Genomic DNA, 9445 nt, shown 5'->3' with positions numbered 1-9445 from the left:
TTCTGCTCGTTTTGGGTTTTATTTGCTGTTCTTTTTCCAGCTCCTTAAGGCGTAAGGTTAGGTTGTGTATCTGAGATCTTTCTTCCTTCTTTAGGAAGTCCTGGATTGCTATATACTTTCCTCTTATGACTGCCTTTGCTGCGTCCCAGAGGTTTGGGGTTGTGGTGTTATCATTTTCATTGACTTCCATATACTTTTTAATTTCATCTTTAACTGCTTGGTTAGCCCATTCATTCTTTAGTAGGATGTTCTTCAGTTCTCCAAGTATTTGTTACTTTTCCAAATTTTTTCTTGTGGTTGATTTCAAGTTTCATAGCATTGTGGTCTGAAAATATGTACGGTATGATCTCAATCTTTTTGTACTTACTTAGGGCTGGGTTGTGTCCCAGTATATGGTCTATTCTGGAGAATGTTCCATGTGCACTGGAGAAGAATGTATATTCTGCTGCTTTAGGATGAAATGTTCTGAATATATCTGTTAAGTCCATCTGGTCCAGTGTGTCATTCAAAGCCATTGTTTCCTTGTTGATTTTTTGATTAGATGATCTGTCCATTGCTGTGAGTGGGGTGTTGAAGTCTCTTACTATTATGGTATTACTATCGATGAGTTTCTTTATGTTTGTGATTAACTGATTTATATAATTGGGTGCTATCACATTTGGTGCATAAATGTTTACAATTGTTAGGTCTTCCTGGTGGATAGACCCCTTGATTATGATATAATGCCCTTCTGCATCTTGATACAGTCTTTATTTTAAAGTCCAGATTGTCTGATATAAGTATGGCTACTCTGGCTTTCTTTTGTCAATCATTAGCATGATAGATGGTTCTCGATCCCCTTATTTTCAATCTGAAGGTGTCTTTAGGTCTAAAGTGGGTCTCTTGTAAACAGCATATAGATGGATCTTGTTTTCTTATCCATTCTGTTACCCTATGTCTTTTAATTGGAGCATTGAGTCCATTGATGTTTAGAGTGAGTACTGAAAGATATGAATTTATTGCCGTTATGATGCTTGTTGGGTTGGAGTTTTTGGTGGTGTTCTCTGGTCCTTTCTAATCTTTTGTTGCTTTTGGTATATATATATATATATATATATATATATATATATATATATGTATATTTTCATCTTTTCTCCCCTCAGAAAGTCCCCCTTAAAATTTCTTGCAGGGCTGGTTTAGTGGTCACAAACTCCTTTAATTTTTGTCTGTCTGGGAAACTTTTATCTTTCCTTCTATTTTGAATGACAGCTTTGCTGGATAAAGAATTCTTGTCTGCATATTTTTCTGATTCAGCACACTGAATATATCCTGCCACTCCTTTCTGGCCTGCCAAGGTTCTGTGGATAGGTCTGCTGCAAACCTGATCTGTCTTCCCTTGTAGGTTAGGGACTTTTTTTCCCTTGCTGCTTTCATGATTCTCTCCTTGCCTGAGTATTTTGTGAATTTGACTATGATATGCCTTGTTGATGGTCGGTTTTTGTTGAGTCTAATGGGGGTCCTCTGTGCCTCCTGGATTGTGATGTCTTTGTCTATCCCCAGGTTAGGAAAGTTTTCCACTATGATTTGCTCATATAACCCTTCTACCCCTATTTCTCTCTCTTCCTCTTCCGGGACCCCCTATGATTCTGATGTTCCTTTTTAATGAGTCACTGGTTTCTCTAATTCTTTAAAAAAATTTTTTTTTCAACGTTTATTTATTTTTGGGACAGAGAAAGACAGAGCATGAACGGGGGAGGGGCAGAGAGAGAGGGAGACACAGAATCGGAAACAGGCTCCAGGCTCTGAGCCATCAGCCCTGAGCCCGACGCGGGGCTCGAACTCACGGACCGCGAGATCGTGACCTGGCTGAAGTCGGACGCTTAACCGACTGTGCCACCCAGGCACCCCTGGTTTCTCTAATTCTTAAATTGTGCTCTTTTGCCTTAATCTCCCTCCTTCATTATTCTCTATAAATTTGTCCTGTATATCGCTTATTCTCTGTTCTGCCTCATCCATCCTTGCCGCTGCTGCATCCATCTGTGATTGCATCTCAGTTTTAGCATTTTTAATCTCATTCTGACTATTTTTTACTTCTTTTATCTCTGCAGAAAGGGATTCGAATCTATTTTCGACTCCAGCTAGTATTCTTATTATTGTGATTCTAAATTCTGGTTCAGACATCTTGCTTGTATCTGTGTTGGTTAAATCCCTGGCTGTCGTTTCTTTGTGCTCTTTCTTTTGGGGTGAATTCCTTTGTTTTGTCATTTTGAATGGAGAAAAGGAATTAATGAGGTAGAAAAATTGAAATTAAAAAATTAAAATAAAAAAAATTAAAATAAAAAAATTAAAAAAACACACACAAATCGAATACATGATGCTAGATCCTAGGTGTGTTTTAGTTGGGGTGTTGAAAGTGGTTTGACAGATTAGAGAAAAAAAAGGTGGGGGGGGGGAAGGAAATCGTTTGAGAATTTGAAAAAATGAATACACTGAAGTAGACTAAAATGAGATGATGGGGGTAAAATAGAATTTGAAAAAATATACACAAAAGTAAAGAATATAGTAGAAAAAATTAAAGAAAATATTTTTAATAAAAATGAAAAATAAATACGAATTTTTTCATTTTCTGTATTTAAGAAAAAAGAAAAGAAACGAAAAAGAAAAAAGATTAAAAAAGAAAAAAAATCATTTGAAAATTTGAAAAAGTGACTACACTGTAGTAGACTAAAATAAAATGATGGAAGTAAAATAGAATTTGAAAAAATTTACATAAAAGCAAAAAATATAGTAATAAAAATTAAATAAAAATATTTTTAATAGAAATTGGGAGTAAAAATGAAGTTTTTCTCTTTCTGCATTGAAGAAAAAGAAAAGAAACAAAAAGAAAAAAGAAAGAAAAAAAGGAAACTGTTTGAAAATTTGAAAAGGTGAGTACACTGAAGTAGACTAAAATAAAATGATGGAAGTAAAGTAGAATTTGAAAAAATTTACACAAAAGTAAAAAATATAGTAATAAAAATTAGAGAAAGATATTTTTAATAAAAATTGAAAATAAAAATGAATTTTTTCTCTTTCTGTATTCAAGAAAAAGAATTGTAAAAGAGAAAAAGGAAAAAGAAAAAAAATTGAATAGATAAACCTGCCAACAGATTGAAGTAGGACTGAAATTGCTTCGTTTTCCCCTAGAAGTCAGTCTATGTAGCTCTTTATAGTCTTTAAATTAAGCCGGCAGTGAGATGAAGAACCAAGTTGGCCCAGGTGGGCTGGGTTCAGTGTAACAGCTCCTCTCTCCACTAGATGGCGCTGCTAGCCTACTGGGGTGGATGGTTGCGGGGTTCGTAGGTGCGTATGCGCATGTGCGGGTGCGGTGAAAATGGTACCACCCAGCCACCCAGTCTGTTCTCCCGGATCAGCAATTGCGCACCGGTCCTCCGTCTCCAGCTCTCGTCCACTCCCTGCTTGTTCACTCTCTGTGACCAGGCCCCAGGCAGTACCTCTCTCCCAAGTTTTGTCTCAGATGCGGCTGTTTTCCCCGGCGCCTTACTTCCGAAGGACTGCGGCTTTGACCTGTTCTGCCCTTCTTCAAGGGTCTCACCGAGCAGTGGCGGAATGCTGGCCGCACCCAGGAAAGTTCGCGAGACTGTGCTGCTGCCGATGTCCAGAGACTGCGGCCAGGTGCCGGCCCGCCCTCAGAAAAAGTTTGCGAGATAGTGTAGCAGCAGCATTTCAGGGATTATGGAAAATCACAACACACATCTGGCACCAGGCTTCACCCTCAATGACCTTGCCCCAGCACCAGCAAATATGGTCGTTCTCTGGGGTCTGCTGGGACCAGGTGGCCTCAACAGTCTCTATGAAATGTCCTCCAGTTGTGGAACCGCTTTTCTCGTGTGGCCCGAGAACCTCCTGGACCCCACGCTGTTCCTGGGGATTCACCCTTCCCATCAGAGCATCGCCAGGTATGGAGCTACGGAGTTGCAGCCTTTGCGCTCCCCTTGTTTACAGTCGTAATGGAATTTAAACCCTCTCCTTTCTCCTTTCTCCCTTTTTAGTTTAGTCCCTGCAGCTGTTCCCAATTTTCCACTTTCTCTCCAGCTGCTTTTGGGGAGGGTGCTTTTCCCGTATTCTCCCCACCGTCTCCGTCCTCTCTCCACACGCAAAAGTACCACCTGTCCTCGGTGGCTTCTCTCTTCCCAAGTTCACCTCTCTGCGCCATGTACCTGCTGAGTTCTGAGGTTCAGGCTGTGCAGATTGTTGCGTTAATCCTCAGCTCAGTTTTCTAGGTGTGCAGGATGGCTTAGTGGTGGTCTGGCTGTATTTTGTGGACACGAGACACACAAAAAACGTCCACGCTGTTCTGCCATCTTGGCTCCCTCTCAGAGTGATTTATATACTGAAGGCATACTATGTGACAAGCATCTTGCTAAATACTATTACATAAATTGTTTTATGATTATAATATCATAATCACTATTTTATTGATGTGGATTTTGTGGCTTAGGCTTTCTTTTTTCTTTAAAGGATGAGGGAGGAAGAGAAAGAATTCTAAGCAGACTCCATACTCAGCACAGAGCCTGAAGTGGGGCTTGATCCCATGACCCTAAGATCATGACTTGAGCCGAAGTCAAGAGTCAGACACTCAACTGACTAAGCCACTCAGATGCCTTGCTTAGGTTTTATATGTTATTTTTGTATCAGACCATCTCACTAAATACTTGGTTTTAAGACTTGTCCTGAAATTTTTCTATTAATTCTAACAGATTTCCTAGTGATTGTCATGCCTCAGATTTTTCTGGCTATTCAGATTATCTGAAAATAATCTGCAAGCAAGAGAGAGAGTTTTGCCTCTTCTTTTCTTTTCTTTTTTTATGTTTATTTATTTTTGAGAGAGAGAGAGAGAGAGAGCAGGGGAGGGGCAGAGAGAGAGGGAGACAGAGGATCCAAAGCAGACTCCATACAGACAGCAGAGGGCCCAATATGGGGCTTGAACCCATGAACTGTGAGATCACGACCTGAGCCGAACGCTGAGCCGCCTGAGCAGCCCAGGTGCCCCTTGTTTTTGTTCTTAGAGCGCAAAAGCGGGGGGAGAGAGAAAGAATGTTAAGCAGGCTCCATGTTCAGCATGGTGCCTGATGTGGGGCTCAATCCCATGACCCTGGGATCATGACCTGAGCCAAATAAGACTTGGTCGCTCAACCAACATCCAGGTGCCCCCATGCCCATTGTTTAAAATTTTTTTTTTACACTCTGTAAATTTACAAAGTCCAGTGAACTTTTGTTGATTTACATCCTCTCCACCACTTCTTTTTAGAATTTTATTTATCTTTTTAAACATACTTCTTTACTTTTTGTTTATTTATTTATTTTTAAACATTTTTTTATTTTTTTTATTTTTGAGAGAGACCAAGTGTGAGCGGGGCAGGGGCAGAGTGAGAGGGAGACACAGAATCCGAAGCAGGCTCCAGGCTCTGAGCTGTCAGCACAGAGCCTGACGCGGAGCACGAACTTACGAGCTGTGAGATCGTGACCTGAGCCGAAGTCGATGCCTAACCGACTGAGCCACCCAGGCGCCCCTCTTCTTTACTTTTTAAAAATGTTTATTTATTTCTCAGAGAGAGAGAGTGTGAGTGGGGGAGGGGCAGAGAGGGAATGGGATAGAGGATCCAAAGACAGAGGTTCTGCACTGACAGCAGTGAGCCTGATACGGGGCTTGAACTCACGAACCGTGAGATCATGACCTGAGCCAGTCAGTTGCTCAACCAACTGAGCCACCCAGGTGCCCCCTTTTTAGACTTTTAAATTGTAGCTAGTCTGGAGAGCATGGTTTTGATTTGCATTTCCATGATGACTACTGTGGTTAAGGATGTTTTTGGAAAAACATGTTTATTGGAAAGGATGTTTATTGGAAAATTGTGTTTCTTTATGGTATGTCTGTTCAAGTCTCTTGCTGATGTTTCTACTGGGATTTCTTTCTCTAATCATTTGAATGAGTTCTTTATATATTTTAAATACAGATCCTTTGTTATATGTATTTCAACTATTATCTCCACTCTGACTTGCATTTTACCTGAGGACACCTTTTGATAAATAGACGTTCTTACACTTAATGCTGTCTAATTTATCAACAGTTAATGCTTTTCATTTTGTGATTTTGAAATCTTTCCTTACCCTCATGAAATGCAGATATTCTCTTACGTTACCTTCTAAAAGCTTTGTAGTTTTGTCTGAAATTGATTTGTTGTGTATGATGTGTAGTAGGAGGCAAGTTATAGCTGCACGTATATCTATTTGTGTCAATTGCATTTATTACAAAGACCATCCATTCTCCACTTCTCTACAGTCATAAATCAACTTTTCTAGGTATTCTACTTAATTTTGTTAGTCTATTTGCCTGTTTTGGTGTCAGTCCCATGGAGTCTTAATTACCGTAGCTTTAGCTGAAGTCATAATATCTCACAGAGCAAGTCTGCTTATTTTGTTCCTTTTCTTCAAGGATGTGTTGTTGGCTATTCCTGGCCCCATGCAATTCCACACACATTTTGGCATCAGCTTGTCAAATTAATTACCTGCACATGCATTTATATGCACACACTTTTGGAATTTGGATTTGGAGCCCATTAACTACAAATTAATTTGGGAGAAATGCTATTTTCAGAAAACTAAGTACATTTACATATCCCCCCATTTTTTCTAGGTCTTTTAAAACTTCTCTTGGGGTGCCTGGGTGGCTCAGTCGGTTAAGCGTCCGACTTCGGCTCAGGTCATGATCTCGTGGTCTGTGAGTTCGAGCCCCGCATCGGGCTCTGTGCCGACCGCTCAGAGCCTGGAGCCTGTTTCAGATTCTGTGTCTCCCTCTCTCTCTGCCCCTCCCCCATTCATGCTCTGTCTCTCTCTGTCTCAAAAATAAATAAACGTTAAAAAAAAATTAAAAAATAAATAAATAAATAAAACTTCTCTCAATAGTGTCTTACTCTTTCTGTGTAAGGGTCTTACACAATTTCTGTCAGATTTATTCCTAGATATTTGAAATTCAACTGCAAATTATATCTTAAAAAATCCCACCTTATAATTTTTTGCTGGTATAGAAATATGATTAGTTTTTGTGTATTGCCCTATTTTCAGCAACTCTGCTAATTCTTTTTTTCTACAGCATTTTAGAGGCATTTGGTAGCACCCTTTATTTTTTTAATTTTTTAAAAAATGTTTATTTATTTATTATGTTGAGAGAGAGATTGAGAAAGAATCCCAAGCAGGCTCCACGCTGTAAGTGCAGAGCCCAATGAGGAGCTTGAACTCACAGACTGTGAGATTATGTCCTGAGCTGAAATGAAGAGTTGGACATTTAACTGACTGAGCCACCCACGCACCCCTACAACTTTGCTCATTCTAATAATTTTTAGACGTTTATTTCCTCGTGCGGTTTGTAAACAATGATGTAATATCACATAGACAGTGATATTATCTGTGAATACTAACAGTTCTATTTCCTCCTTACCAATCCTTATAGTGTACATCTATTTTTCTTATCTTATTGCACTAGCTAAGACAACTAGAACAATGTGAAGAGAATTGGTAATTGTAAGCATTTTTGTCATATCTCTGATCTTAGGGAGGTTACATCTAATATTTCGCCATGAAGTTTAATGTTTTTGATGGGTTTTTAGGGGCTACCCTTTGGCTTGAGGAAGTTTCCTTTAACCCATATTTGCTAAGAGGTTTTGTTTGTTTGTTTTTGTTTTTTCCTATCCATGGGAAATGGATTGCTAATATATCAATGATCTTTACATCTCTTTTCATAGGTGAGATTGATCCATAGCTTTTCTTTATTCAACTTCTTTCTGGCTTTGGTAGAAAAGTAGACTGGCCACCTAAAATGAAATTTGAGAGCATTCCCTTTAAAATATTTTTGGAATACTTTGCATAAAGTTGGGATCATATGTCACTTGAACATTTGGCAGAAGTTAACCTTAAAATCTTCAGGGCCTTTTTTTTTTTTTCCCAGGGGAACATAAGTTGTTATAAACTATTCATTCTATGTATTTAAAGGTTATAGATCAACGTAGGTTTTTAAAATTCTTTTAATTCAGTTTTGGTAAATTATATTCTTATGAAATTGCCTGTTTCATCCAAATTATATTTTTATATAAATTCATTCTTTTGATCAATTATCTATTTTCAAATTTATTGGTATAAAGTTATTCATAGCATTCTCTTCGATTAAGAAAAACTTCTATCATATCTATAGTTATTACCCTTTTAAAAGTTCTATTATTTTTTTTCCTCCTCACTGTAATACAGTTTACATAGCACTGGAATTATCTGTTTCCTGAAGGTTTGGTAGAATTATGTGAAAACATCAGGGTCAGGTGCTCTTCTTTTTTTTAAGTTAATTTATTTGAGAGTGAGAGAGATGTGAGGGGTGGGCAGAGAGAGAGAATCCCAAGCAGGCTCTGTACTGTTAGTGCAGAGCCTGATGTGGGTCTTGAACTCACGAACTGTGAGGTCATGACCTGAGCTGAAACCAAGAGTGGGATGCTTAACCAACTGAGCCACCCAGGCACCGCAGAGTTTGGTGCTCTTTGAGGGAGGGTTGGCCTTTTTACATCTTTATTTATCTTCATTATTGTGATTGTTCTGTTTAAACTTTCCTGTCTATTCTAAGGCCAGTTTTGTTAATATTCATTTTCTCAGAAAATAATCTATTATATTTAAGTATCATATTTACTTTCATATCACTGGGAAAAATAGTCTAGGTATGATTCTCTTAGTTATTCCATACTAGTGATATCCCCATTTTCATTTTTTATGTTATATATTTGTGCTTCCTCCTATTTTTTATTGAATAGGTTAGCTAATAACTTATATTTGTTATTTTATTTTATTTTTAAATATTATTTATTTATGTATTTATGTATTTATTTATCTTGAGAGAGAGAAAGTGTGTGTGTATGAGCAGAAGAGGTGCAGAGAGAGAGAGAGAGGGAGACAGAGAATCCCAAGTACGCTCCACACTGTCAATGCAGAGCCTGGTGTGGAGCTTGATCTCATGAGCCATGAGATTATGACCTGAGCTGAAATCATGAGTCGGACACTTAACTGGCTGAGCCACCCAGGTGCCCTTATATTTGTTATTTAAAAAAGCTCTTGTGTGTATTAATTTGTATTATTTTCTAATTAATATATTGTCAATATCTTTAGTGAATCCTTCCTTCTGTTTTCCTTACATTTATTCTATTATTTTTATTCCTAATGTTTTAAGTTGGATGCCATCTTATGGTCGCAAAGTGGTTACTGGAACTCTAGCCATCTCATCTGAGTTGTAGACAATAAGGGACAGAGCAAGAGACAAAGGGGGGGTCCTTTCCATCTTTGCATCTGAGTCATCTCCCTTTAAGGAGCTTTTCTAGATGCTTTACCCAAAAACGTGGTTTAAATTTCATTGGTCATGATTATCTTCAAAAGTGGC

This window comes from Prionailurus viverrinus, chromosome C1 (assembly GCF_022837055.1).
Source record: "Prionailurus viverrinus isolate Anna chromosome C1, UM_Priviv_1.0, whole genome shotgun sequence".
NCBI classification, from domain to species: domain Eukaryota; kingdom Metazoa; phylum Chordata; class Mammalia; order Carnivora; family Felidae; genus Prionailurus; species Prionailurus viverrinus.
The sequence above is the reverse complement of the archived record's forward strand: the minus strand, read 5'-3'. Positions refer to the sequence as shown.